Raw genomic sequence first — 8,575 nt, 5'->3', positions numbered from 1 at the left:
TTAAAAATAATTGCCGTATTACAAGTTTATTATTTTTCCTGGTAACTTGGTCACATATAATGACACAATGCGAAGGTTTTCCAATTTTTTGATTTTTTTTGAATTTTTTATGACCGTTTCAAAATGCGGTCAAAATGGCGGGCATGACCGTTCCTAGCTAGTTGTTGAATCTTGGAAATTTTTTGATGTTTCTCTGATTAAATAGATACTTATGTACCTAGAAATAATTTTTGGAAAAAATAAAGAGCAAACTATGAGGCATCTACAGTTCAAGTTTGACCCGCTTCCTCTTAAATCGGCGGAAATTTGTCTTTTTCACCAGAGGTGGATCAAGGCTTTTGACACTGAACCATTTGGTCAGTTGTGCATTAAATATGACACAATATTTTATAAAATTGATTTGGTCCAATTTTACTATAAATATATGGTAGGTCCTTCACAAAAAAATTATTTTGGGCACTCGGAAAATAGAAAATTGATTTTTTGGCTAAAGAAAATGAAAACTCCCTTTGTCAATATTGTTTGCCAATCCAACATGTAAACTTGCGCAAAATATGATATCATTTAAATAAATATTTGATAGGTCTTTTACAAAAAAACTCATTTTAAACACTGAAAAATGGAAAATGATTTTTTCATGAAAAACTATCTTTAATTGATTACGACCAATTTATTAGTCACGAGGTCTTTAAATTGTTTGCTGTGTTTTGATTGGTCCATAAGCGTATCACGCGGATGATGATCAAACACCGTCGGATTCTTGCAGATCCAACGGCAGCCCTCTCAGCCAACCGCAGCCCAACTACCCCCAAACCCTAACTCCCACTTCCCCATCGCCTCGCCCTCGTCCTCTCCCATCGATCCTACCCGCCGCCGCACCCTGGCCCCTCCGCCCCCGCCCCCGCCCCTTCCAGATCCAGCGAGCCGCCCGCCTCAGCCTCGCCGGCGACCTTCCCCTCTCGCGGAGGAGGGCCACCCGTCCCGCTACGTCAAGCTCACCAAGGACCAGGACGCCCCCGGCGAGGACATCCGCCCCGGCGAGCTCAACCAGCCCGTCCACGTCCCCCAGGTGCGTCCCTTCCCCCGCCACTTCTCGCCCATGCCCCGCGCCGCTCCTGTCGTCTCACCCCATTGCCCGATCCGATCTGCTGCAGCTCGAGGGCCGGAGGTGCGGCGAGTGCAGCCAGGTCCTCCCGGAGAGCTACGAGCCGCCCGCCGACGAGCCGTGGTCCAACGGGATCTTCGGCTGCACCGACGACCCCGAGAGCTGTACGTATTCTCTCGACCCCCCTTTCCCACTCCGCCCCGTCCTTCACGGCCACTCCAGCGAGTCAACGACGCTGCTTTGATTCCTTGCGGCGCCGCACCTCCCGCCGTTGGTGTTGTTCCGGGTCTGCCCGTGCCAGATTCGTGGCCTCGCATGTTTAATTGAGTGCCTTACCTTGGTGCCAACATTTCGATCAACACTTACCTAGGAATATCCCGCGTTAGCTGTGGACGGGTTGGTTTCCACATAAGCCGATCGTGGATTCAATAAAATCAATATCTCGTTAGGCCCAAGTTTCTGTATGGTGAAGGGCAAAGAGTTGCTCACTTATGCCCTTTGCACAAGTTGCTTGCACTGTAGTCTAGGTAATCAGCACATGAATGGACTGTTAATTAATCCGTTAAGGTACACAAGGAGTTCGTTTAATCTAGAAATTGTACAAATCTGCAGCATGCATACTTCAGGTTGTTAAATAAGGAAGGAGCTCGGGGTTCAGTTCCACGCAACAGGGGTTGGGTTGATTCCTTACAACCTCTAGAAATAGTGAGATGAATCATTGTTGTAATTTGTAAAGCTGTCAAGGAAAGTAGTTTAGCCAAAATATTTATTGTGGACATTCTGTTAGCTAGTGTGCATTGCCAAGTACAACTATTCTACTTTGTATGGAATCATCTAAGATATTATTTCTTTAAGTGTTGCTGGCTATATTAAAATTATACTCTTGAGGCACTGTAGCATTAGTGTGTTGTTTCGCTTTTGGTCTTCTCTATCTATGCTTATAAGTCAGGTTGTTTTTGTGGCATCCAGGGGCACAATGCTGGAGCTGGTAGGCAAGCTAGCACCCATGGATTCGTGAACTGGCTTGGATGTGTACTTGGTCGCCGGGGTTGGATGAGGACGACGGTAACGAGGTGAGACCATCGTGATCCACCCTCCCACTTCTTTCTCGTGATTTCGTAACTGCTCAACATGTTGATCTGTTCTGAACATCTGAAACTTGCTGTGTGCAGGGTGACTAGTGATGCGGCACGCCAAGCAGCATCAGGGGAAGGGGGTCTCCTGCTCGAGGAGGCGGAGGAGTAGGGGCGCACCCAGCCGGCAGCCCTGTCGTGCTTGAGGGGGAGGGGCAAGAGGGGTCTGCTCCTCTGCTTCCATTGCGACCGCGGCAGGTAGCTCCTCCATCTCCCTCCCCCTCTTCCTGTGCTCACTACTTCTGCTGCTAAGTTGATGAATATGTGATGCACTTGTGCCAAGGAATTTTAGAGGGATCTGTATGAACAAGTCATGTTTTTATTTTATTTTATTTAGGTTGTTAGTTACCAAACAGAGAGAGAAGATGAGCTCCTGCTTGGATTTTTTTCTGCCAGCACATGATTTGTATGTATGCAATCATCATCTTGCGTGTGTGAGCTGATTCCTTGCTTGGGCGAAGTGTTAGTGTCAATTTGTTGTGGTGGTGCTCATCTGGCCATTGATTTGTTGCTGATAATTAGGTGCTAAAGAATGCTGCAGGTTTATTAGGATGTGGCTGAAACCATTGGATGTCCTTCGTGGACTTGCTATCAATACTTGTCTCATGTTTTGTTTCCTTTCTGGACATGTTACGGTTCAAGTGTTGCTGCTGTTTAGTACTAAGTGCTTAACTTAACTAAGCTTGAGCTACTAAAACCCACTCTCAAATTAATGAAATTCCTGTTTTGTGAAACTTCAATGTTGAGCTCCTCTCCTCGCTGAGCCGTGGCCGTCGATTTTCATTTCGTCCACCACCACTCCAGCTACCTTCTTGTGTAATCAAATTTTGCTCCTGTATGTATGTATGTATGAGGCTGGGTAGTTCAACTCTAGTTTTCTTTCTAACTCATTCATATATATGGTGGAAATTGTGCAGGTTCCATGGTGCCAAGTGGCCTCTGGCCATCTTGAACTAGAACTCCAGTAACAAGTAGATGTTGCTGCCGTACTCAATATTTGAAGTGTATTAGGTTGATGAGATTAATTAGCTCAGTTGGCTAAAGTAGCAACAACAACAGCCACACTTTGCCATCCATTTTATAGCTGGACTGTACTTACATGCTTAGTATAACCTTGTACGTGTAGCTGGACTGTACTTACATGCTTAGTATAACCTTGTACATGTAGCTGGACTGTACTTACATGCTTAGTATAACCTTGTACGTGTAGCTGGTCCGTTTAATTTATAAATGGTTATCTGTTGATGCTGCAGGAGCAACGTTGCTGATGGCGACGGGTACGTGATGGTGGCTAGTGTGGTGGACGACCTAGAATATGTGTCCTCGCAAGTGCACATGCACGTAGCTTTCCTCCTCAAATGCTTCTGTTTCTGCCTCAGCTAATAAGCATCTCCATCTCCCTCTCATCTTCCTCTGCTTGCTACTGCTGCTCCGATTTATACATGTTGGCAAAGAGATGTCCCTGTTTCCTCAGTACTATGCACTACTATATTTATGTGGTTGTCTTTGTATGCATCTTATTTTGAAACCAAGTGAGACACCTCCATCCCCTACATCTTGACGATCCCTCTAGTAGTGTATATCTTGAGTTGCTCTCACTACCTCCTGCCCCTAGATTTGTGATTGCCTTTGTTGCCTGCCCATTTAATTAATTAAAACTGCATGTGTGCGTGTAAGTATGGCTGTGAGAACGAGATCAATGGTGCCTTCTACCAAACAGATTGAACTTTTAATGCTTGCTACACATGCTTGTGTACCTAAACATTCTGTACATTTGTTGTTGTTGTTGACCGTGCAGTCTAAAAAACACACTGTCTTTTCTTTTCGTGTGTAACAGCCAAGATGATCTGCTTTACACTTACAATTCGTGTTGACTAAATCCGAGCAAGTCTCCTGCCAGTTCCACCATAAGTAACACTCTGCAGGTACAGCTCAAATCTTGCTCTATTTCTTTTTTGTGTTGGCTCGATCAGGTTTCTCCCAAATCTAGTTGATCGGATATCATCATGCTATCTTGTTCCTTTCAGTATGTGCCCACGTATATTTAAGCCGCACCTGATTATATATAGGCATAGCATGGGCTCGGACTTTTAAGCATGCCACATCTCGTTCTGTTTATGTAGCCACCATGTTACATGTTCTGTACTTACAGTTCCTGGCGATGTATTCAAGCCTGTGAACACATATATTTACACGTACCCCTGTTTATATCAAGGCCTCCTTGGTTATCTACCGAGTGGCAAACAGTTAGATCTCATTCTGATGAAATGAACTAGTTCTTTTTATATGCTGCATTCAGATTCAGCTGGGAGTGCAGGAAAAGAAGAAGATACAAATGGAGTACTCAGAATGGTTTGACAGCTGCAAGAGACGCCCAGATCGTTTTTGTATGTTTCTCTATGCTTCTGTACCTAAACAGTACATCTGCTGTTGTTGTTGACCGTGCAGTCTAAGAAACAACACCCACTTATTCTCATCCTTTGTACCTGATTGTGTATGTGAGGTGAACAAAAGTCATGCATTTGACCAGATTTATTATGTTCTTGTTCTGGTCGACCGTGAGGAGGTTCTTACTGTTCGCTGACTCTATTCTGTTTTGGTGGTGATATAACCTGGTTATGAGGAAAATGCCTCACCGGAACGTGGATGGAACTGACGGGAGGTGGATCCCTGCTCACCGACGCCAACCTCATCCATATCATTGTTGACGCCATCATTAACTGGTACTAGCCTATCTATTCCCTTCCCTCCCTCCATGAAATAGATGTTGTCAGTTGAATGGATGAGAGTGGCAGTAGGATAGTGTTTTTCTTCAGGCGCTGTGGTGGGATTATTGCACTATTTGCTTGCTGTTGTACCATTGTACCTACAGGTTATTAGTATTGTTGATCCTGACCATTAGCTTGAATGGTTTAGTAGTAGAAGAGCATCAGTTTAATTTGTAGCGGTGAGGTCACTGATTTTTTTTACTATGGCATGGTACAAATATGATTGGAATGGTAGCCACTTAACATGTTAGAATGTACTGATTGTTTGGGTTGATTACTGGTCTGTATCAGGGGTACAAGTTTGTTTTTTCTATCTAGGTTTATTAGTTTCTATCTGGGTTTTCCTGCTGTTGTTTCCTGTTGTTATTTACAGTCAGGTATCTTAATCTTGATATAACTGCAGTTTACTTGAATCTGCACTTCCTTCCAAAAGTATATAAAAAGTGTGTGTGTATCCAGTGAGCAAATCTATAGCAATTACTGAGTATACTATCTGCTTTCTTTTAGTGGCTATTTTCTGCTCAGTTCTCTTTTGACATATAGTTTGTTCTCTTTGAATGTGCAGATAGTATGCTGTGCTGGTGAAGTTTTTTCGTTGCTGGGATCATTTGAACCTGGATGTCATGTGTTGTGTGATCTGAGCCATATGGCATATTGTAAACTTTTTATTGCTGTTCTTTATGTACGATGTTATGAGATGTACGTTTGAAATGCTGCTTTGACAGCAGAATTGTATTCGTGTGTACATGCTGCTTTGACAGCAAAATTATGAATATTTCTCAACAATATATGAGTTAAATATCTGTTTTCCAATTTTCTATGCTTAAAGTACTGCGCCTGAAAAGGCTACAACCAACTGATGTTGTTGTGGAATTGTTTATTTTATTTTAAATAGCGAAAATAATAATTCTGCTATAAAGTTATAAAAAAAGGCCAGCAAAAAACAAAATGAAAAGGCCAACAAAAAAAGAAATTTACAAGAGTAAAGGGCCTAAAAAAGAAAAGGCCCATTTAGTTGACCATAAAAAGACATAAATTTGTTGGAATTAGTGGGCTCGGCCTATATAAAACACCGAACTGGACCGGACTGATTCTTGTCAACGATCTTTTCAATTGGTCGCAATTTTGCCACGCCAGATTGCCACGTCGGATCCAACGTGGCCTGGGCAGAGAGCTAGCGACCAAAACAGAAGGTCATAGAATCAACGACCTTTTGTTTTGGTCGTGGAATTCCACGATCTTCTCACAGAGAAGGTCGTTAATTTCAGTTTACGACTGGCAGCTTTTGACCATCTGTTTTTGGTCAAAAAAGGTCAAAAAAGGTCGCAAATGAAAATCAATGACCTTTCAGTGACCAATAGTGAGGGTCGCAAGTTGACATATTTCTTGTAGTGGTTGAGGTCGGTGGAGCTCCAGGGGGGCCACGAGGCAGGGGGGGCGTGCCCAGGGGGAGCAGGCGCGCCCCCCACCCTCGTGGAAAGGGTGTGGGCCCCCTGGCCTTGATTCTTTCGCCAGTATTTTTTATTATTTCCAAAAATAATCTTCGTGAAGTTTCAGGTCATTTCGAGAACTTTTGTTTCTGCACAAAAATAACACCATGACAATTCTGCTGAAAACAGCGTCAGTCCGGGTTAGTTCCATTCAAATCATGCAAGTTAGAGTCCAAAACAAGGGCAAAAGTGTTTGAAAAAGTAGATACGACGGAGACTAATCACGCGCCTACCCCCTGGGCGCGCCCTCCACCCTCGTGGCTCCACGGACCTACTTCTTCCTCCTATATATACCTACGTACCCCCAAACCATGAGAGAGCACCACGAAAACCTAATTCCACCGCCGCAACCTTCTGTACCCGTGAGATCCCATCTTGGGGCCTTTTCCGGCGTCCTGCCGGAGGGGGCATTGGTCACAGAGGGCTTCTACATCAACACCATAGCCTCTCCGATGATGTGTGAGTAGTTTACTTCAGACCTTCGGGTCCATAGTTATTAGCTAGATGGCTTCTTCTCTCTCTTTGGATCTCAATACAAAGTTCTCCTCGATTCTCTTGGAGATCTATTCGATGTAATCTTATTTTGCGGTGTGTTTGTCGAGATCCGATGAATTGTGGGTTTATGATCAAGATTATCTATGAACAATATTTGAATCTTCTCTGAATTCTTTTATGTATGATTGGTTATCTTTGCAAGTCTTCGAATTATCGGTTTGGTTTGGCCTACTAGATTGATCTTTCTTGCAATGGGAGAAGTGCTTAGCTTTGGGTTCAATCTTGCGGTGCTCGATCCCAGTGACAGTAGGGGAAACGACATGTATTGTATTGTTGCCATCGAGGATAAAAAGATGGGGTTTATATCATATTGCATGAGTTTATGCCTCTACATCATGTCATCTTTCTTAAAGCGTTACTCCGTTCTTATGAACTTAATTCTCTAGATGCATGCTGGATAGCGGTCGATGTGTGGAGTAATAGTAGTAGATGCAGGCAGGAGTCGGTCTACTTGTCACGGACGTGATGCCTATATACATGATCATACCTAGATATTCTCATAACTATGCTCAATTCTATCAATTGCTCGACAGTAATTTGTTTACCCACCGTAATACTTATGCTATCTTGAGAGATGCCACTAGTGAAACCTATGGCCCCCGGGTCTATTCTCCATCATATTAATCTCCCGTCAACGAGCTATTTCTGGCGCCGTTTATTTTGCATTCTTTACTTTCACTCTTTATCATAAAAATACCAAAAATATTATCTTATCATCTTTATCAGATCTCACTTTTGCAAGTGGCCGTGAAGGGATTGACAACCCCTTTATCGCGTTGGTTGCATGGTTCTTATTTGTTTGTGTAGGTGCAAGGGACTTGAGCGTGGCCTCCTACTGGATTGATACCTTGGTTCTCAAAACTGAGGGAAATACTTACGCTACTTTGCTGCATCATCCTTTCCTCTTCAAGGGAAAACCAACACAGTGCTCAAGAGGTAGCAGTAACCGCTCCTCAACTCTCTCCTGAGGAGGAATTGGAGCGTCGTGCCGCCAAGATTGCTTCCAAGCTCTCTACCAAGGGTCATCTCATGACGAATGTTCTTGGGAGCATACGAAAGGGTGTAAGCACTCGTAGCCAATTAGCAAACTATTGTGAACATCACGCGTTTGTCTCTTGTGTTGAACCCCAAAAGGTCTATGAGGCGCTCGAGGATCCGGATTGGCTTAATGCCATGCATGAAGAACTCAACAACTTCGAGCACAACAAGGTGTGGCGATTGGTGCCAAGGCCAACGGGGAATCATAATGTCATTGGAACCAAGTGGATCTTCAAGAACAAGCAAGATGCTCATGGGATCATTGTTCGCAACAAGGCTCGGTTGGTAGCACAAGGCTACTCTCAAGTCGAGGGTACCGACTACGGTGAAACCTTTGCTCCTGTTGCTCGCCTTGAATCCATTTGTTTGTTGATTGCCTATGCTTCTCATCATAACTTCAAGTTGCAACAAATGGATGTGAAGAGTGCTTTTCTTAATGGTCCCATTAATGAGTTGGTGTATGTCAAACAACCCGCCGGGTTCGAG

At 43.9% G+C, this 8,575-nt stretch overlaps 1 non-coding gene across 4 annotated transcripts; it reads left to right on the top strand.

Annotated features, from left to right (window-relative positions):
- The first annotated feature begins 770 nt into the window (after positions 1–770).
- LOC109742809 (uncharacterized) lies at positions 771–5,824 on the top strand. Of its 4 annotated transcripts, none has more exons than XR_012188513.1 (9): positions 771–1,069; positions 1,155–1,269; positions 2,075–2,178; positions 2,278–2,436; positions 3,492–3,515; positions 4,076–4,163; positions 4,538–4,625; positions 4,862–4,961; positions 5,572–5,824. It is a non-coding gene; the product is annotated as an uncharacterized protein (transcript). The 4 variants fall into 4 exon arrangements; XR_012188511.1 differs by having other exon boundaries at positions 3,492–3,575; XR_012188514.1 differs by having other exon boundaries at positions 3,492–3,579.
- The last annotated feature ends 2,751 nt before the right edge of the window (positions 5,825–8,575 follow it).

The sequence above is a fragment of the Aegilops tauschii genome, chromosome 7 (assembly GCF_002575655.3).
Source record: "Aegilops tauschii subsp. strangulata cultivar AL8/78 chromosome 7, Aet v6.0, whole genome shotgun sequence".
Classification (NCBI taxonomy): domain Eukaryota; kingdom Viridiplantae; phylum Streptophyta; class Magnoliopsida; order Poales; family Poaceae; genus Aegilops; species Aegilops tauschii.
Note: the sequence above shows the minus strand (reverse complement) of the source record. Positions and strands in the feature narration are given on the sequence as shown.